At 39.2% G+C, this 22436-nt stretch overlaps 1 protein-coding gene across 6 annotated transcripts in view; it reads left to right on the top strand.

The window, feature by feature from the left end:
- MYRIP (myosin VIIA and Rab interacting protein) overlaps positions 1-22436 on the top strand; it is a 233052-nt gene that overhangs the window by 117551 nt on the left and 93065 nt on the right. The window contains exon 1 of one of the 6 annotated variants that reach the window (XM_051612086.1): positions 19513-19547. The exons of the other annotated variants lie outside the window; for them this stretch is intronic. The gene's annotated coding sequence lies outside the window, so the exon portion shown is untranslated. Of the gene's footprint in view, positions 1-19512; positions 19548-22436 lie in introns of those variants that run through there. 6 annotated transcript variants of the gene reach the window in all.

The raw sequence follows: 22436 nt of genomic DNA, 5'->3' as shown, positions 1-22436 counted from the left end.
TTATTTTTACCCCGCTTATGGATTAAAGACCCTCTGTGCTTCCTCAGTGCTGCTTTTTCTCCAGAAGATTTATCCTGTTAACCGTGAACAGCTGCCCAATTATGTCTGAGTACCCTTAGAAGCCTTATATATGCTGTGGTTAGCTCAGGGTTTTTTTTCTTGGTGATAAAATTGGAAATCCTCCAGACTTGTAGCCACTAGCTGTGAATGGCAATAATAAATATGTCTTTTCTCTAGCTAATACACTTTGCAATCAGGAGTAGATACCCTCTTAAAGGGTTCTTGTGTTACCAAAGAAGTTGAAGTGAGAATTTAATTTGTGATTTTTAAAAAGCATATCAATAAATAAGTCCCTCTATGCTCTAATTTTTCAGACCGCTCTCTCACCTGAAATAGTGAAGCACTTACTGCTTTGTATCTTCAATAAGAACCTATGAGATCGTACACTTACATATTTCATCAGGCAGTAACTCATCCTGCCTCTGTGACTTGGGAGAAAAAAAAGAAGATAGCAAAAGCAATTGCCCTATCTTTCTGCCAGAGACAGGGTTTTCTAAATTTATGTGCAGAATCAAATATTCAGCTTTCTTGTACTTTTTAATAGTAGCATATCTTTCCGCACCTAGGTTTTTGGGAAGTCTTGCTCCAGATAAGCACTGCTGGAGTCTGGCTGGAGAGTTGATTACACTTCTCAGATCTTCCACCCTCTTAGGTTTCAAAATCTGACCCTACTCTTGTGGATCATGAAATAGGTGATGATGCCTGACAGTTACCTGTACTGGAAGTATGTTTTATGTGCTTTCCTATCCCACAACAGCTCTACATCTTTTGCTATAGTTGTGCAGGTGAATATCTTGTTCATTTTAGCTCAGGAGCTAATAGAGAACTCTTTTATTCATTTTGTTTCCACAAATAAAATCATATTAACGTGGGGGGAAAACCATCTCTGACCTAAAGCTGTCTTTGAGTTTTACATCTCCATTAATTTCAGGTTGTTGTAACTTTTTTTCCAGAAACAGCTTCAGCAACGAAGATCAGATTTTGACATAAGTCCTAAATAAAAGCTGCCTAAAACCAGAACACTTTTCACTGCAGAAGTTGTAAACTATTTGAAAGTGAGGTTTGATCATAGCAAAATAAAGCTTCCTGTTAATTCTCAGATTAGCGTTGGATTTATAGTGATTGGGAATCACTCTGATAAAATGTTTTCATCGGAAAGCTGCTGTAGGAAAAAAGAATATTCTTCACAAGCACATGCTTGCTTTGACTGGAAAATGATGAGGGCCAACCAGGAAATTGTGAAATGCAGCCTGTGGGAGGTCACAATACAGTTTTCAGAAACATGGGGGCTAAAGTTGAAACCTTTCTTCAGAATCATGCTAAACGTGTCTTTTGTTCTTCCCAAAATATTTGAACTTACTATGTGTTTCTGGGAAGGAGCATGGTTTTATGGTTTGACTTCTGTATTAAGATTGTTGAATGCCAACAGGGAGTTGCTGACACTTTCCTGAAGTCATTTGCTAGTCCTGTTGTTCAGGGGCTGTTCTATGACCAAGTGGTCTTGCTTCCTTGACAGTATGTGGGTTTCAGATGTCCATACTGGTTCTTTTAGGTTTCACCTCTCCTTCTGTCCATTGATGTGAAGACTGAGGGGTGCTTCTACAGGCCCCAGCTTGAGAGAGCTTTCCTTCTATTTTCATGAAGCTCCCAGGAGATAATTAGTGGTGAATGAAAGAGTTAGTCAATTTAATTAAGAAACATTATTTTTCCATCATCTGTCACATCCTGAGGTTGTACATGAGGTTAATAAGGTAACAAACACATGGTTTACAGTGTGTTCAATTTGCTGTGACAGTTTTGCTTTGTATTAATGTTTTTTCCTGGCTAGTCAATGTAGTGGCATGTAGAATAGTGCCTGGAGTATGGAAACTTGAATGAATGCTTGTGCGATAGACGACATCAGGGTAAATGATGGTAGAAATGGTATCCATAGTCACAGTTGTGATTTTGTCTCACTGATGTGTTTGCAGCATCATAACCTAGAGGATGACTTGGGTTATCTGTAGCTGCAATTCTGAAGAAGCACTTTTAATCTCTGACAAGATTAGAAGTGAATTAATATCTGTTAGTGGCAAGGAAGACATTTATGATGACTTTCCCAACTCCTGGAAACTCAGCAGTCGCCATGCCTCTGTGATAGCATTGTGTACTTCTGATCAAAAATGCATTTGGAAATTGTCCTGAGGGGGAGAAAAATGTTGTGTTGCACTATGAAGAAGTGCCCACGGGGAACTACATTTTTAATGTCTCTGTTTTCTGTGCTTAGGAAACCCTGAGCCATTCACTTGAGGGAGGGGGAAAGTAATTCTGTTACGTGTTTAAAAAAACAAACCAACTGGTGCCTTTGAGCCTTAGGCTCCATGACCTATGTGGAAGTGCCTACTTGTGTTTCGCTTCTAAGATCTAAGGGCTATTGAATGCACAGGAATTTGAGGTTAGTATTTTAGAATCTGTCTGTATGAATGTTGTTCCCTGAAACTGTTCCTCTGAGTACAGAAACTAGACAACTCTCACAGAAAACGCAGTCAAGAAGTGTCTCTGTTGCTCCTGAACATAGTGTGGCAATAGTGGTTGCTTTTCTCATCAGGGAAATTATAATTAGAGGCTGAATATTCTTGGGAAACATCAGCTTTTGAAAGCAGTTTGGGTAGCAAGGGTTGTTTTTGATACCTGCAAAAGTGTAGTTCTGTGAGTTCATTCTGTGCACTACATTTAAATACCACATTACCAACTTTTACTTGCTACCAAAGAAGGTGTTTCTGCAAGAAAGACAGCAACAAAATAGAGTGAAAGGAGATTGACAGGAAAAGTAGAAGAAGTAGGGTGGGGAGCATAGTATGTTTAGAGTTTGAAAAATTAGTCGTGTAACTTGTCGTTGTAATTCCCAACTGGCAATTAAACATTACATACCTGCATAAAGGATTAGTAACACTGGAGGGCACTTATTGAAGTGCTCAGGATCTTTAAACATTCTATTATATAATTTGCAAATTTTTTTACATACCTGCCTCACACGGACCATACACTGCTATATTCCAGTGCTTAATATAATTAGTTTTAGCAAAACCAGACCTCCAGGTCCATAGTGAGCTGGCTATAACTTTAGGATATGCCTGTTGCATGAATATTTATTTATTTATTTATTTATTAGGTAGGACAGCCAGTTAGAAATACTACACAATTTATTCCTCCTCACATATAAGGGTGCTGTACCAGCCACCTGCTCCCAGGGGCTGTAGTGGTTGGGCCTCCCTCAGGGCAGTGGTAGGTATCTCTGGTGCTAAGAGAGATCTGAGATGAAACAGAGCATGTGGATGATGGCAGGTGGTGCAGGGCTGGCAAATACAGCAGGGCTGGCAAATGCAGCACTGCTGGAAGCTGAACCACTTTGAAAGCTGTTAGCAGGTGTGGGATGTAGCTGTGCTTCCACGTACACCTGCTCCTTGAGCTGGTCTCCAGCACTGAGGTCACAGAATAATTCAGGCAGGAAGGGACCCCTGAAGGTCTCCACACTGTTCACTTTCTCCCAGAAGGCCCAGGAGAGGTGGGTTATTCAGGGCTTTTTCAGTTGGATTTTTAAGACCTTTAAGAATGCAAATCCCACAGCTTTTCAGAGCCCCTGTCCCAGTCTTTTACCACTTTCATGGTGAAAAAATGTTTTTATATATGTAGTAGGGATTTCCCATGTCCCCAGTTGTGTCCACAGAGTCTTGTCCCTCCCTGGGGATTTCTGAAGGAGTCTGGCACTACGTTCCCTAAATCTTTCCATAAGGTCAAATTGTGGGCAGCAGTTTGACCCCTGGAGCCTTGCACTCCATGCTATTTAGGTGGCTGTAAATAGCTGGAAGTTGAATACTCATAGCTATTTCATGGTTTTTCTTTGCAGATAAGACCCTGAGAAAAGTGCAGAGGTAAATTCAAAACCATGCACTTCGGTGACCTCGCTGTAATGACAGTATCACTCTTGTGATACTTGTTTTTAGTGACAGCTCACTTTTGACAGTAGGATTTAATGGAAGCCAAACAAACATTTTAGGTTATCATCCTGGGGTAGCTACAGTAATAGCATCTAGAGAAATCTGGATGTGAAAAAGTTAAGGAAGGAGTTTCAGGACAGAAATCTTTGAGATAGCCAGGACTTCAGCCCTACAGGCCCTTTTTAGTGCTTTATTTAAACCTGCTGACTTTCAAAGGGGTAATGAACACTGTATTAACTGAGCATATATATATATGAGCCATATACTGAGCTAACATATATATATGTTAGCTCTTGAAGGCTTTTGCCGAGTTTGGCAGTGTCAATCCCACAGCAGCAATTGCTCGGATGCACCAGTAGCTGATACTAGAGAGTCACATGAGGAAATGACTGCCTCAAAATTTTGCAAGTCAGGCAAGTTCACAGCTTTCCTTCACATCATCTCTGTCTCAGGGCAGCTGTGTTAAACTTTGCGTGGCTTAGTTCCTTATTGGTGAAATATGATAGACATTGATGACAATTCCTTTATGTTTAAACATAGAGTTTCTTGGGGAAGGACTGCTGTTAAATCCTGCTGGAATCTCAGGTGCAAGTGGTGGGAGCTACCAGTATGAAGACAGAGATCAGCACCACCTCTGAGCTCTCTCATCTCTTAGAACTGGGTGCCTTCCAGTAAGCAGTTTGACCTTTCCATGGGCTTTATTAATTCTTGTCACACAAAGCTTCTGCTTCTCCCAGTTCAAATGCACTGCATGCACTGTTTTTAAAAGGCACATAAATACACTGTACATCCTAATAGCCTTTCTGTACCACAATGAAAGTTGCTGTCCCAGCATTACTTCAGATGAAAAGTGTTAGTTCTCAGAATTACTTTTTAAAATAGAAAACGAATATATGCAATCTGATTGACAGAGCCAGGCAAAAGCTTCTCAATTGTGCTGAATCTCGTGAGCTGTCTGATACTTGCACAGTTTTCATTTAGGTTATAAAGACATCATCGTGGCTTCCAAAATTATTTGGACACTTCCATTTTCCCGGATGATTGCTGATGCTGATTCTGTTCATTTCAAATGTCTTTGGATGGCTCATGAAGGGCAGAAGAGAAATTCAAATCAAAACACAGCTTTAGTGTATATATATAAAGGTAGAAAAGGAATACACAAATTCTGCTACAGAGCAGAAGAGTGTTTCCTTCATGTCTCTCCATGCCTTATATAAGAGATATATGTAAGGGCTTGTAGATATTTTATTTTTTTTTAGTACATGGAGGGGGTAAATTTATTTATTACTCTGTAGGTGACGGAATTCATCAGGTGAAGAAGTAGGAGGCAGACCTGGATTCTGCAGCCTACTCATAATTTGCTCACCATCTGGTGTTGAGAAGTTTCACTCCGCCTTTCCCTTTTTTGTTCCATTATAAGAAAGACATAATCCCTACATTGATAAAGTGTGTTCATGTGGGCTTTGTGTAACTTTTTTTTTTTTTTTTTACTTGAGGTCATACAGACCTGCATAATTTGAATAAAACACATGCGATGTGACAGGCTCCATATGGGGAATCAAGATTTTTGGAAGGCTCCAGGCTTTTATAATCTTACCATGTCTTAATAAGAAACCACACATAGGCCACCCAGTTAACTTGGTAAGACATTCTAAATCTTTTCTCTTTCTGAATCCTCTGTAAGGATCAGTCCAGAGTGTCATCCCATCTAACACAAGTAGGGTATCACCAGTTTGCTTTTCTCTGTTAGCCTTCCTGTGTGTCCATGTGTGTACAGCAAACTGCCTGCTCTTGGTGAGAATATGAGTTTGAAGAAGGGCTTTCCAAGGCAGAAGAGCATAAATGAGTCTGTTCTGCTGGAGAATGGGGTAACCCCACAGGTAGGTCCACAGTCTGAAAAGAATCAAGATGGCTCAGAATTTTCTCCCCTGTGTGCTATAACATGGGGAAACGGTGGGGTGGTGGGGACACAGAGCTGGGATTTGTGCCATCAGATTAAAAAAAAAGCAACCAAACCAGATGTAGATTTCTAAAAGTTGATCATTATTGCTGTTACTGCAGTGGTAGTCAAGGCGGTGCAACTGAACTGAGAGACACTTGTGAGAAAAGTGGCCTTTCCTGTCCAAATGATTGTCAGGTGAAATCTGAGGAAAACTCTCTGGCAAATTCTCATAGTTGATAACATAGCAGATGGGAAATGTTGATCAGAAAAAAGACAAAACAAAAATAAAGCCTTGTATTTAATGAAGGGAAACACCTCCTCCATAGTAGCTGTCTTTAGATACTAGATTTCATGGGTTTAATGATTTTTTTAATAGTGAGAAAAAAATCTAAAAATTACTCTTCTCCTAGGTATCACGTAGATTGAGATTATCATACATTCTAATTAACAGACTGGTTAAGATTTGTGCCTGAGTCTAGCTGATTTGGTTGAAATCAGACAGCTGATACAAGGAACTCTCAAAGTTCCCTTCTAAAGAGATTTTTTCATAATTTACCTGGTCCATTGTGATGGAATACCTTAAATCAGAGCAAATCCTGTACGTGGACTCAGCTATGGATGTACTAATACTTGACAGCAGCACCTCCTGTCCTTTCTCTGTGGACCAGCAGATGAAGTTTACAAAGATGATGCATCTGAGGGATCAGGAGCAGGAATAAAGCTTAATATGTGAGAACTGGGATTCTGTAAATAATTTCCTTTTAGCAGGGATTCTAGAAATACAGTGAGCTAACATATCCTAAGTATTTTTTCCTTCATGTTACAGCTTCCATTGTTACAGCCTGTGGAAAATAAAACTGGCATGTAGCAAACTGAATGCTGCCCTTCATTTGTAAGATCTGGATCATTGTGCAGATATGCTCTGTGTGTTGAGGAAATTGTTATTTAAGCAGTATAGATGCAACCTCCCAAATGCCATTTTTTGTGTTTTTTCAAGAAAAAAACCCCACAGTATCTGGTGGGAAAGAAAGAATTAGCTTCTTAAGAAAATGCTTCTAACCAGGGCTCTGTATTAAAGTTTCCTCCGTAGTGCAACATTTCTGTTCAGCCAATCCAGAAAGTTTAACTGCCCTACCATGCTTTTGTGAAGATACTGTCTAGCTAAAAATGAGTTTTCCCTGTGGTAGCGAAGATTCTGTCAAACCTGAAGAGAGCTGGGGTGGGGAACCAGGTGCTAAATAGCTTTGTTGCTTCTCTGTGACGTGACTTTTCCCAATCCCATCAGAACAGCAACATATTGGTTGCTTGGCTTTTTTCCCTATTTGACATATATATAAGGCAAGCAGAAAATAATCTCTTTTCCTCACTTAAAATGACTGGCTTTCGCTAGTGTACCATCTTTCTAGATGGAGTAAAATGTTCTGTGGTACCAAAACCCATCTAGCAGATCTTCACAGTCTCTGCTCTGCCAGAGCACTGTTTTCAGTGCAGAAAGGCTTTGTCCTTCCAGACGTGAATCCCCCAGGTCTGTTCTGTTTTTAATTCTTACAGGATTATTGTCTTCAGATGCTTCTGCTGCTTCATCTCCGATCTGAACATTGCCCTGAGAATAAATGTAGCAGTTACTACCTCTGAGAGTCTGTGGAAAGGAAAATGATTCTGCAGTTATCCTTGCTGTTGGGATTTATTAAGACTGCTGCTTTTATGCCTAATAATTAAAAAACCTGCAGCGTCTAGGGATATTGCTGTGGGCCTAAAATAAATTAATTCAAGCTTACATCGAGACTTAAATGAGCTTCGTTATTTCCTGTGACAGGGAGCCATACTATCCTGCTTTTTTTTTTTTTTTTTTTTTTTTTTTTTTAAAAACAAATTGCTAAGTTACTCCAAGAAAGAATAAGATCTTCCCATGAGGTAGAGATGCCCAGCTTTCTATTATTACAACATTATCATATTTTTTTGTTATTTTCCTTTGCTTACCTCTGTTTTCGTAAGTTTACATTGAAAGATTACAAAATACTTATGGCCTTTTGACTGGTTTAGACAAAGACTCTGCAAGAAGTCCTTTCAAGTTCTGTGTTTCATTTGATGCCAAGAATTTAGTTGCGTGTAAAACCACTATGTCTAAATGGCTTTTCTGTGTACTTACAACCTGTTTGGCCTTGTTACAAGAAGGACACAAGAAACGCTAATTTGGAATATTTGAATATCCATAGTGGGGCTGTCAGAGGGAGGACAAAACTCCCTGAAATCAAATCTGCCTTTTAGAGTCAGTATGCAAATGCCTAATGGGATCATGTGGTCCTAGTTTAGTTTATGTAAATAAACATTCACTAGCATCATCTGTGAAATGTTACTTGATGTTGTTATGCCAGTACTGTTTGTGTTTCCATAATTGAAGTTATAATTAATTTAATATTTGAAGTAGAGCTTCACAAGAGGGATATTTCACAAGAGGGATACTCCGGATTACTCCTAGGATTAACATATAAATTTAGGTAGTTGAAGTAAATATTCTGAAAATTTTATAAGTATCTTGATTAATATGAATTTAATCTAATTTCAGAATCATTTCTGTCCATAATATGGTGTAATGACAGAACAGAGCAGGCTTTTCAGACTTCCCATTTCACTAAATGACTGAAACCTTTTGGTATGTTTGAAGAATTTACTCTTAGGTCATAATTTTTCTGCCACTCTTTGTAACTGAAAGTTTCTTTCTCAGCAGGGAATTAAAACAATGTTTCACCATCACAAGCTCTTAAAAACCCTTTGCTGTCTGAAAATTACTTCCATGGGCTCTTATGGTCAGCAGGACAGGCTTTTAAAATACACATTGCTCATCTCTTAAAGGGGCTAATCTAAGCCTTTCAGGAGAAGACAGTGACTTTAAATTATCCCTGCTGTGTTCAGTTTGGATGTGTATGTGTTGCATTCCCAAATGAACCACAATTTTTCTTGTGTGACAGTACAGTATGTGTGGGAATGAAAAATGTTATTTAAAAATCTTTTAAATCTAACCTGGGATTGCCAACCTTGTAGAATTACAGACTTGATTATTACTGCTTTTTATTGTTTGAGTAATTCTACTTTGTGCTTACATATCTTAATGTAGCTGCATCTGTTTGAGATATAAATTGACCTTTTAGACTGCTGGGTTTGGGATAGCTGGCACAAATTTACAGTTTATTTTTTTTTACATGAGTTTACTGCTGCAGACTCTGAACTGCAATGCTAGATTAAAATAGGCTTAAAAATTGAAACCGAGTGTTAAAATTTTAACGGGTAAAAGTCCTATGTTTCTGAGACAATTTTGGCAGTTAATTTCCTGCTGAAAATGATAGGAATTCTGGCTTGCAAATAGTAGTGAAGTACTGAGGAAACTAAAGGCAAATGAACAGGCAAGTGACTGCATGCAAAGAAAAATACAATGTGTGTTTTCCAGAGTGACTGCTTTCTTTATGCATTTGTGCTTGCGCTGGATACCTGCTATTTAAAACTTGAGCCATTTTCTGAGAGACCCTCCATTTATCTTTGGTGTCAAACATTTCCATGGTAACATTTCAGTTTTCTGTTTTCCCTTTCACTAGCTTTACCTTGAAATAGAAGTGTTGGTTATTACTGAGAGAAGATACAGTTCATGCCGATCATAGTGGTCTTGGATATTTTTACCAACATGTTTTATCAGCTAATACAGTAGATTTATTCTTTGCAACAGTAGTGGTCTAGTTGTCTTTTTTCCTTTTCGGTTTCTTAAAAATATTTTTAACATTCTATAGAAGCTTCAGGGCTACAAAAAGAAAATCACCAGTTAAAGACAATCTAATGCTTCAAGTATCTAAGTGACACACAAAGGTATTTAAAGTGCATTTAAGCTGTGATGGTGAGCACATGAAAAGTGTGTAGAGCGGTGATTAAGAAGATGCAAAGGGATAACTCAGACATAAATGTTATAAATTTTGTTTTCAATCCATGATTTACTACTGGTTTGCATACAGCACACCTGCCTTCTTGTGGCTCCACTGGAGAAGTGGTCCATATATAGAGAGAGGCTGAGGCACTTGCTTCTTTGTTTCAGAAGCTGAGAGTAATGTGGTCAATAAGCCAGAAATTACCCTGGAGACACTGCTTACATTCCTGCACAGGAATCACAGCTTCTGTTTTCGTTCTGCAAAGAAAAAAAAACCCAAACACAACAAACCAGTCTTCCCCGTCTGCTTTTAGAATGAGACCCATGTGCATCTTTAGCAAAGTCAGCACATTTCAGCAAACCTTTCAGGTCTTTGACATCCAAGGCAAGAGGAATAGAAGGTGGTTACCCTTTGGGAGGCAGAGACAGAGGGAAATGGGATGCTTTGTCAGTTTATTCTTGAAGGTCTATCAACAGCAGATGACTAAGGCTCCTCTTCTGCCTTTACAAGAGTGGGTGCTTTAGTGAGCATCTAGTGAGGGAATTTTTTATATAGGGTTTGTTAGCAAAATCACACTGCTCTGCTATGTCTCTGTAAACTTCAGTGTGCTTTCTCAAAATCACATACTTTTGCTAAATTGTTTGTTTGTTTGTTTTTCACAGAGATGAACAAGCTTTTTGGTGTGTTTCAGAAGTTGTCCTCCACTGCATTCAAGAGCAAAGTGTCTTAAAGAAAACTTCATAAGATAAATATTTGTAAATATGTGAAAAGCATGTTGATTTTTAGCCTCATCCTTAGAAACTGCAGAACAACTTAGGGTTTTTCTCCCAAAAAATATTTATTGTAAGGCAAATCCCCAGCACAACATGCTTAATTCAAAGGAGTTCAAGTTTATCAGAGTAATGAGCAACAGATGGAGATGTGTCAGGTCATCTTAAGAGTAACAGTAAATTATAAGTCAGTTTACAGTCCTTAGAAACCTGTTCACAGAATACTTTGTAGTTTACTTGCCTACCTCCTGGCAACCATGTGATTAGCTAATGTAATGGGAACATGATTATTAGTATTTTAGTTTCTTAGTGTACGTTTTCTTAGGTGATGCTAATAAATCTTTTTCTGATCATTATACCCCTTTTGTGCTTAGAATCTAATTACATTACAGGATATATTTATCTTTCCTTGCACACAAGTAGCTGGTTTCAGCAAGGGAACTACCATATAAGGGTGTTATGCTGCCTCACAGCCATATTACTTGATATTGTAATTCTGCCAGTTTTTGCAATGCAGTTTCATTTGCTGAAAAAACATTAAGACACCAGCAGGTGCTGGGAAACAGCAGGAAACAAGAGCCTTGTTTCAGTTATGAGCACTTTTTTCCTTTGTTTCTATTCACAGAGTGGGGATTGGAGATTTATTCAGGGTCATAAGATGAAAAGCATTCATGTTTCTCATTAAAACATACATGTTTCTCATCTGTAAAGGAATGGTCAAGATCCTTTTTTTCTTTTTTTTTAATGCTGGTGTGAAGGTTTTCTTTCCCTTTGAAAGTGAGCTTATATACAAGGATAAAATATAATCTCCCATCTGCAGCAGTGGTCTATGAGGCGTGAAGACCTGGTGCTGCATGTTTGCCTGCAGCCTACACAAAAGCTTGGAATGTGCTACTGCAGTAAAGCAATCCATACATTCTGGTATGATCAGAAAATTTACTTTTTATGTTGTAGATTTTTGCCCATGTTTTCAGACTACAGGCTTTTCTGTGCTGTGGGTATCTCCTTGTACTTGGTCTTTTGTTGTCAAGCATGGTAGGGCCTTAATGCTGACAGACTTCCTGCAGAAATGCTACGTGATATGCAAGAGCAGATTCTAGTGCTGGTTTTCTTCAGGTCTGGAGGGTGGCTTGCTTCCCAGCCCCCTCTGAAAGTTTCCTTTAGAGCCTGAAAATCAAGTTGTAACCTTAATTAACACAGAGCTGGGGGTTGTTGCAGCATTGATTATTTGTCAATGCAAGCATAGCTTCTCTTATCGTTGCAAGCTGGGCTGAACTCAGGATACTTTTGCTGTTCCTGATGATCAGTTAAGTGTTAAACATGAAAAGGAAAATTTATTAGTGGGAGAGATTGTCTTTTCTGATTTTAAAGGTGACATTGCAAATAGTGGACCGTATTGAAGTTTTAATTAAAAGTATTGCAAACGTCTCTTTAAATTTTGCTGTCTAAGTTATCAGTTGTAATCATATTTTTCCAAGGATGTGTAATCAGAGACAAGACTGATACTACCCTAATGTGAAAATGCATTAGCAGGATTATTTTTCATGTTTATAGTACTATTATGTAATAATTTCAAATAACAAATATTTGTGTGTGTGTATATATATGTATATGAAGTATAGTTTTTTAAACAAAAGGTTGCATACACAATCCAAAACCCTTTTCATAAATTAGGGGAGCTTACATGAAAGCTTCATGTCAGCATTACTTATTAAAACATGACCTGCATAAATGCAAATGCATATATATATATACACACACACATGCTAATTCCAGGCCTGAGGCAGCAATTTTGATGCAATATATGTACAAAATATGAACATTTTAAATAATGATCAGATACGGTGTCTGAGCTGTGCTTCTTCACCTTGGCAGGCATATTTGTTGGTTATTTTGGAGCCGTTGGATTTAATAATTTAATTGCAAAGAAGGCCTGCAGTTTTAGAGATATAAAAAGAAAAACCTTTAATTCAGTTTCTCAAAGGCCTCTATATCTTGCACTTAAAAAAAAAAGGGTTTTCTTAAGCACCTTGCATTGTTCTACAAGAACAAAGACAGATAGGAACTGCAACATTGCTAAAATCTGTCTTAAGTTGTTACACCATTCTTCTTTACATCTGATTCTTGGGAGAAGAGACCTCAGTTATATGAACTTTTTGGGGAAAAGTAAAACTTCATTTGAATGACCTGTAAACCATGGACATTTTATCTTCTGTCCTTCACTGTCTTTCTCTTTGGTTGCTCTGGATCTAATGGCAAGTTAGAAAGTTACCTTTCAGTGCTGAGTTTACACGAGAGATGGTTTTTTATCTTTCTTAGGGTAGTTATCTTATGTAAGAGTCTTTTGTTTGCATGAGCGAGGTTCCTATCTGTGGTTCTTACTTCCCATGAAAGGTTTTACAGTCTTCTGTCCTCAGGGATGTTGCACTTAATTTTATTGGAAGCATACAAAAGAGTAGCTCTGGGTGGTTCTTACACAGGACTTGGTGTAGAGAAAAGTATGAACATTTACAGCTTCTGGCATGTGTTCCCCTCTTCTGTTGTAATAATACAACAAGAAGAGTTGTAATAATCATTTCAGTAATTTCCTATGATACTGTGCAAAACAGCTCACCTATAAGTAGAATGGAGTATACTGAGCAATGTTAAAAGTCTGCTGCAATTAATACTGTGAAATCTTAATGGAGATTTCTCCTATCTTGCTGCCAGATCAGGTTTGTGTCTAGAGTAATTGTTTTTGTTTGGCTGGAAAGTACTATTCCAACAGAGTGCTTTGTATCTGGAGAGCCTGAAGAAGTATATTTTCATGTAAGAGAGTATGTCCTTTCCTCTGCTAACTCTTCTAATAAACTAACCACAGTAGTCTGCTTTGTAGTGTAACAGAACCAAAATTTAGTTTGCCTGTTGTTTTTTGGGGTGATTTTTTGTTTGGTTGGTTTTGTTTTTTGGGGGGGTGTTTTTTGGGCTTTTTTGTTGTGAGTCTCTTGTTTCCTTTGCTTGCACAACAATATTGACCTGAACGTGGCAAAATTTCAGGATTTTGACTGTACTAAACTAAAATCCATGTGCAACTTAAGTATGTGGTGGCCTTTAGAGCTCACAGAAGGGCAACCGCAACTTCAGTTTTCTTACTTTACTAGTGGTCTGTGGTATGAAATTAAGCTGTTTCAGAAATCCTCATTTTTAAAACTTTGCCACCATACTAGTTTTGTCAAAATGATTTACTCCGGGGAATTACACTACCTAAATTTCCCGAGCTTGCTTTTTTTTTTAACTCTAGCTTGACAATATTGTGTTCTGGAATCTCACTGCGCTGTCAGGAGAAGCCAGGGTTGCCATAGCCACAGGTTTTAGTGTCTGACAAATATTAAGACCAGTTCCTATACCGACAGTGTCATCATAATAAAGAAGTCCATATTTTAGCTTGTCAGATGCATGATTTTTAAATACAGTCAGATTCTTTGGGGGGGAGGGGGAGGAAGCAACCTTCAGGTGGGAGGATCTTTTTTCTGCTGATGTCAAAGTTTGGGAATGAATCTTGGGGATTTGCTTGTAGATGTTGGCCTTAAATAGATAATGTGCAAACAAGAAATGAGAACTCCTAACTGCTTTCATTGCTGCAGTAGTAAGAAGTCCCACATCCCTTCTCCAGACTTGCCATCCTAATTCTCAAACCCCAGGAACTTCTCTTTTAGAACTGTATTTCAGAAGTACAGGGGTCCTAAGTAACTTTATAAGTACTATAAGTACTAAGCTAGTAGAAATAATTTGTCTAAAACCCTGTCAAGTCCTTTGTATACATTTAAGAATTTTAATGTCTTGAATTTTAAAAAAGCACAGTCAAGCATAGCTGCAGAACTTGTATTCAAAAATATTGGAGTGGGTAGCACAGGAAATGCGTTTTTTCCATCAAAGTGAATCTTTTTAACCCTCTTGCTGATTGGAATGAGAAGAGGATTCTCATGAAAGAAGTTGCAACCAGTGATACTTACTCCAGTAACACCCATGAACTAAGTAGTACCCAGATATATGGAAAGATGCAGTTCTTCCTGAAAACAGTGAACAGCCTATCCATTCAATTCTGTAGATTCTTTATCTGTAGCTAATTTCATTTAAGAAATTATAGTCAATTGTATGCATAATTTCTTTGTATAACTGAACTTCAGTTATTATTCTGTGTCTTCCTTTGTTGTTGAAGGCAACTGCATTCCCAGTGTTGGAAATAGGGCTATGTGGAATTATGAATCTGCTTCTCCCATCTACCTTGAAATATCTTTTCTATTTGGATATCCTACAAGCAAATAAAGATAAATCCGTATTACAGACATCTAGAATGATTAGTTTCTCGATCAAGCCAGTCTAGGAATAGTGAAATTTTTACTACTTCAGAAAAATTGTTTTCTTACCCTTTTTCCCCCAGGAGGGGAACAAGTAATAAATATCTTTATTTAATAATGTGTTTGAATCTTTCAGCTTATTGCTTAAGAAAATTACAATGCTTTTAACATCGGTAAACATGTATGTAAGGTATTTTACTTCCTTCACTTAAAGTATGGTATTCTGCATTTCCATTTCTGAATGTGATTTCCTGTATTGATAGTAGATTGCAGTATCTTTATAAATTGCATCCACTTGGATTTGTCTCCACCTGGACTTTGTGCCACTGATCACATCTCTTTGGGCTTAGCAATTCAGCCAGTTTTTAATCTACCTCACTGTCCACTTAACTAACACGTGCTTTGTCAGTTTGACTGTGATAGTCTTATGAGAGGCAGGCGTCAAAACTTCACTAAAGTGAGCAACGTCTGTTGGTCTCCACTTGTCCACCAAGTTAGTAATCTCATTGTAGAAGTCAGTGTAGTTGGTCAAGCATGATTTCCCCTTTTTAATTCCATGCTGACTACTCTCAGTAACCTTTTTGTCTTTCATGTGTTTGGAAATGCTTTCCAGGAGAAATTTCTCCACCATCTTCCCAGGGACAGAGGTGAGGCTGACCAGCCTGTAGTTCCCTGAATCTGCTGCCTTACCCAACTTGAAGATCAGAGTGATGTTTGCTCTCTTGCAGTTTAGGAGACCAAGGACCTGTGTTTAAAAACATAACTGAAATAATTCTGTGTGGTTTTGTTCTGAAATGAACGGAATAAAATAGCAATGAGTTCAGAATTAGTTGTCCTTGTGTTGGAACACAGGTAATTGAATTCCACCTTCTGTTCCATGAGGACAGCATCTGTGACTGTTTTTCCTGCAGAGGCCTCAAAGTACTATGTCATATGCTCATTAAGGTTTTTTGAAAAACTACTTCAGGTACATGCTAGTATAAGTCTTGCTTTGTATTTGTGATGCCTGAAGTAACACTGATGCAGCCTTTATAGACAGATCTTTATGTGGGTCTTTTGGAAAACTTTCCTGCATTTTAAAGTGAACAGGGGTCAATTTCAGGGGCATGAAAACCTGTGCTTTGAAAGGACAAAGTCCCTGCATCTTGGAGTGTTGTACAGAGGAGCCGAGATCTTGATCAGTCATCAGCAATAGTCCATGTTTGGCAGTGCCAAGATCTGCACAGGAGAATTTGCCCTGCCAGGCTGAGAAATGCTGCAGACACCCTTACAATCCTAAATCCTCTTGTGCTATTAACCCTTCTGCAGGGCCAGATCCTTTCTTGATTCCTTAGGGCATCTACCCTTAGCTGCATTCTTCAGCTGCATTTCTTGTCTGCTCTTTCCTCTGGCCAAGGTACTGATGCTGAGAGCCTTCAAAACTGCAGCAACCCTTGTCTTTAAAGATAGAAGAGTAGCTGATAACTAGGATGTGCTCTCTAGTCTCTGTGTCCAAGGGCCTTGCTTTCTTTTCTTAGAAAAAGTTCTGCACACTATTGTTTCTGAAAGTGCTTGTGTGGCCTCGATTACAGCAGCTCAGTACAGAGGCATTGCCATCATGCTTTATTTTTAAAAATGACAGCAGCAAAACAGAAATACCAATTTAGTGTCACATCAAGAATGGGAGATTCAGTCTAGTGGAGAGAACAATGGGCTGACAATCAAGGGGGTCAGCCTCTATTTTTGGTTTGCTCTTGGATTGGCTGTGTGGCCTTGGGCAAATTGCTTTAACCTCTCTGTGCTTCTGCTTCCCTTCCAAATCCCTGCCTGTCTTTTTCATTTAGATTATTATCTCCCCTAGGCAAGGAATGCCTCTTGTTTGTACAGTTCCCTGGGTTTCATTGGAGGCCTTGAGGTCTCCAGCCCTGTAACAATAGTGATTCACATCAGTTTTGCCACTTATCTCTGATACACAGATCTGAGGAGCCTAATCTTCACAAAGAGATGGACAGTCCTGGCCTTTGTGATAATAATGTACAACAGAAAGCTATGATGACAAAGCTCTTCACTTTTTGGTGTGTCAGACCCATGACAACTCCAGGGCTTAGATCAGGACTCACACGAGTGTTGTTCAAAGTGTTGATTTTCCCCATCCTGGATTGTTAGAAGTCTCTGCATTCAGGCTTGAGGGAGTGCTCTTCTTTTGAAAGTTTTTCATCAGTTGCATTTGCCTTTTTGACACAGCTGTCACCGGAGTAGGCACTGTCGGTGCAATATATACAGCACTGCCTGTTGGGCTGATATTTGTGTCTCACACCCCTCACAAGGACCAAGCCCTTTTCCTTTTCCCATCCAGAAGTGTCTCAGCTGGATTCTGTCATACACTAGCATGGCACTCGTGATCTAGCTTGCATTACTTCCTATTCCTTCCTGGTAAATTGTTAGTAGTTTGCGTTTAGTGACAAGGTGATGTTCTTAAGGGTTTTCTTCTTCGCATGCTATGTGAGGATGCTGGCAGTCATGATTTTATTATAGATCTTGTTGAGATTTGCCTTAAAGCTTTAGTTTCTGCAGTGATTGAAAGCTCAGGCTTCCCTTTTAAAACTAGTTGAGATGCTCAGCTCTTTAGTACAGGAAATAAGAATCTTAAAGGCTAGAATATTGAAGCAATAAATAAAAGTACATCAGTTTGTTCTGTTTCTTAAACTCTGAGTTTTTACAAGGCCAAGATTGACAGTACTAATTACATATCGTAGGAAAGAAATTATAACCTGCTGCCACCCACTGTCCATGCCATTGCAGTGATAGTGAACACCCACCTCCCAAAGTGGAGGATACACTCCCATGATGGATCCATACCTCATCTCTTGTCATTGCAGCAATATGGGCTGGGATGTGTTCTTCCAAAGCATAATATGAGTGCAATGATTTCAGCAAATACTTCTATAAAATAGGCAAGTATTATAATAGGATGTGTCAGGGGGTTCTTGATTTGCATAGGAATTCGCATATATAAACCACATGGGGATGAAAATCCTCTCTGAGAGAAACTTCTCTCAGCTATTATTACTAGATTACAAAGTGTAGTCATTACTACATTGTCGTGAATACTATTAACAGAACTATGTTTTTTTTTTAAAAAAAACACACATTGTAAATAATATTTTTGTTTTAAAATGGTGGGTGAGGGAGAAATGGGTTCATATAACTTAGAGCTGATAACTAACGTCGGCAAGGACAAGAGGCTGTAGTAATTTAAGAGTAAGAATCCTTTAAAAAAAAATAATCTGCCATCTGTTAGCAGTATATGTATGAAAGCAAACATTTTGGCTCCTATTGTTTACTGCACAAGGTGCCATTCGCAGTCCTGTGCTGGGTCTGTCTGTGAGTTTTCGTGCAGAGGATGCCTGGGATCCAGCTCCAGGGATATGGCAGGCAGGGCCAGAGGGGAGAGCCAGCGCTTCACACTGGAATGTCAGCTCCCCTCTGGAGCTGTCAAAGAGCTGCAGGGGGGGATGCCAGGTGAATTGCCCTGCTGCACAAAGCAGGAGGCTCACTCAGCAGGTCTTTCACACTCCAGTTGCATGATGGCTGGAGGAGCCTCACATGGATCTGAAAAGAGTCGGATTTTCTCCTTCTAGGACGTGTTACGTGGATTTTCTGGTGGTTTGTATGCCCAAAATAGTTTTTCATCAGTTAAAGTTACCATCTGGCAATGGGCTGTAAACAGGACTGTCTAACCACCTGCAAGGGTTAATGTCTTAGTTGTTTGTTCACCATCAGAGAAGAGAAAATATTAAAAAATACAGTGGGCAAAATGATATCTGTAAAACCAAACAAAACTTAAGAAGTGGCAAATGAGTCTTGAGGAGGGGTAGTAGAGCAAGACTGATTTTGCATTTAGATTTAAGGCCAAAGATGTTCTCTCACACTATATTGCTCTTTGTCTCAAAAATGTACACCACGTTACAGGAGCTACAACAGGGAGGTGTTGATGTTGCTATTGGAAACTTAATATTTTGCCTTCCCTAACCTTGTTTATTTTAGCCAACTGGCTGTGTTGGATCTCACATAGTATCTTAGAGCCTTAAAATCTTCAGTGTGCCTATCCTCACAAGACCCCAGTGAAAGAGGGACATACAGCATGCCTTAGCTGAAGAGAGAAGCAGCTTCCTAAACGTTTTCCCTCCCTAGCTTTCCCTCACACCCCCTCCTTCGCTTACACTAGCACTTGAGAAATTCTCTTGTTATTCCACTGCAGGCTGTTCCACCACGAGCAAGCTGCATTTGCTGGGGAGAGAAGTGCTGCTGAGAAGAGCTGCATACACTGCGCCTTCCCTTCAGCAGAATCCTTCTGTCCACCCTCATTATAAGAGTTCAGTTGTGAGAGCTGGGAATGGGGGGATTTCTGCTCCCCTCACCCTCTGCCTTCCATTTGAAAACCTTCACTTAATGAAGAACACACATGTCTTGAATAAAATATTAGTACAAAGCGGGAAGTATACTTTAGGGGTGTTTATCCTGAAAGGAGTATGAAACACATCAGGAATAGAACACAGTAACTACTCCAGGTAAATCTGCTTCTTGCTTTATTTCTTATCATTTGTACTGGTGGTACACATATCTCTGTCATGCATGATATTACAATAAGATGACTTCATTCCTTGTGTTGTGCATCGCTGTCCTTGTAGTGCAGTTCTTTCAGTTCGTAACATTAGTGTCTGATTTAATCACAGGATTAAGGAGTATCTTTCAATATTGGATGCTGAGATGCAGCAAACATGACAAAAATCTTAAGTTTCAGTTTTTTGAACTTGTGACAAATGTATCTCTGCACAATATTTATCTGGATTAGATAGGGGGAGGTTTGCTTTTCTTATTGATGTTTTAATTTATCCTTACATTTATAATGACTTTAAAATGTGGTTTTAAATGGCTGAGTCCCAAAATGCAGATTTTAAAAAAGAAATTGGGCAATGGAGAAGCTTACAGTAATAAATAGTTGTGCTTCTAAAATTTGTGAGTAAATACAAATGTTTACTCAATGTTTACCAGTGCTGCTGAAATCCCAAGCAATGCAGTGCTGTGTGGCTGCATAAGGATGTGGATACAACCAGAACAGTGTTTCCTTGGACAGACAGATATGCTGAGAGCTCACAAATGAAAAGTAAACTACTGATTGATTTAACGATCTGCTTTGATTATCCATAGTTGTTTTAGTAACTGAGATGGGACACATTTCCTTCAGCATTGCATATATTTTTTATGTCTTGACAGTGTTTTGACAAAGATTCTGTAGTGCTGCTAGAGATGCTCTCTCTTAATGCCTTCTAACTGCATTCCAGGAAAGCAGCATTAACATTAAACACTGTTTTCTACTGCTGCAGTCGTAACACGGGATTTACAAGCGCCAATGTGAACTCTTACCAGATGCATCACAGCATCTGTGTTGTGACGAGGGAGCAGTGATATGTTATCCCACTAACGTAGGGAGAATCACAACTGCTGAAGTGAGCAGAAGCTGAAACGTTATTGCACTGCATATGCTTAAGTGTAGGTAATGGGAGGATAATTCTCTCTTCTGTGTCCTGTCCTGCCAGATGCAGCAGCTTCAAAGTCTTGGATATTAATTTTTGCTGTTGGATGGACAGCAAAAACAGAAGTTAGGCATACTCAAGGAACTGACTGTTCTGGGTCACTATGAAACATATTCCTGCTTTTCTATAAACACAGCTTTAAAGGATGTAGTCTCTCTCTCGCAAGTGTAATAAATTAAAACTGTTACAGGGCATGCCGTTAGAGACTGTACCTTGAGCTTGTTTGTTGCTGTTATTTCCATCTCTGCTGTCTGTGCCCATCAACTTCTTTCTACTGTTCATAGAAAATAGGGCTCAGTGAATAACTGGTAGTTATTTGTCATTCTGGAGGCAACAGACAGCGTAGCTCTGGCTGTCAGTAGAAAAAGTAGCTGCAAAGATCTCTTGGTATTAAAGAGACCCTATCCCTGGGATCCCACTTTTTGTAATTAAAAAATTAAATAATTCTGTGAACTTTCCTCCCTTTATATCCAGTTTGGGAAAATAATTCTGATCTGACTCCCTCCTTTCCCTGGAGGCTAATGAGAAATTTCTCCCATCCTTGCTGACACTTCTGCAATTAGAAGGGAAGGCCCTTGTAATGCAAAAACATACATGAGCTGCTAGAGAGTGAACAGCAAGAGAGGAAGGCTGAGGGGAGAGACCAAGAAACCAGCCATATTTTTGTATTTCCAGGTTAGCAACAGAGTGGCTGCTTGAGGGAATGTGAGGTCTGCTTGTTAGTCCATATGAATTTTGGCTGCTGGGTGGGAGCCACAGGCAAGATATAGGAGTTTGGAACAACCTGCCAGCCAGGGATTCCTTCCTCACCTTCTTCAAGTTTTTAGTAAAATAATACTTGGCATGCCTACCAAAGCATTGCTCTGACTTTTGTGGCTCACACAAGATGTTTTTGAGTATTGAAAATCTCTCTCTCAAACAAGGAACTAAATACAAGGATGTAGCAGCAGGTACAAGTAAAAATGTTGACTTTGTTGCACTTTTACAATAGCTCTGCAGGGGTAACATGTGCACTGGATTTCGGATGTTCTAATTGCATGCATTGAGATACTTTCCAAATGATTGAGTTGTCAGGAGAATGTTGAGTGTCATAAAGAACAGAAGGAGATGTGCAATACTATGAGGAAGAGAAAGCAAAGGTAAAGCAGTGTAATATGGAAGATGAAGGGGCCAGATTCAACTGCTGGTAAGTTATAAGCATGCATTCAGCCTGGAAATGCCTTGGAAGTTCCCTGTGGTGCAGGGTGTGGGCAGGTGTCTTTGGGGCTCAGCTCTGCCTTGGGTCAAATACTGCTTTCCACACTCCTTTCCACACTCTTTTCTTCCCCTCTCAGTGTCTGTGTGGCCATTCAATGATTTTTAAGAGCCTGTTCTTCTTGTTCAGTGGCATGCAAAGCATAATGGCCCAGTGGTCAGTAGCCACATCCGTCAGTTCTCTGTTGCCATGCCATTCCCGACCATCTTCTGAGGGGTGGTTGAACCTGGCTCTCCTGTATAAAGCTTTCATTGCTGACCCTTTATGACTGGGGAGCCTTATAGATCTTAGCAGGCTTCTGGGTATAATTTCTGAAGAAGCCCAATGTGAAGAAGGGAAGATTACAGGGTCTTCAGTTCCAAGTGCTGACGTTTCCCTCTGGAGGGCAATCTGGACTCCTGGCCTTGCTCCTGCCCTGCCTTCAGTAGGAGGAAGGTGAGGTCTATGATTACAAACATTCAAGCTTAATTATAGACTCTGAAAAGTTATTAATGAGGATTCGTTTTTCAGTAACAGTCTCTCTTAACCAGTGATCATCATAATATTATCAGGGAATTAAAAAAATTAGAGGTGTTTTTTGCGGCATGTGCATTCATTTAGGAAAAATA

The sequence above is a fragment of the Apus apus genome, chromosome 2 (assembly GCF_020740795.1).
Source record: "Apus apus isolate bApuApu2 chromosome 2, bApuApu2.pri.cur, whole genome shotgun sequence".
Lineage (NCBI taxonomy): Eukaryota > Metazoa > Chordata > Aves > Apodiformes > Apodidae > Apus > Apus apus.
The sequence above is the reverse complement of the archived record's forward strand: the minus strand, read 5'-3'. Positions and strand labels throughout refer to the sequence as shown.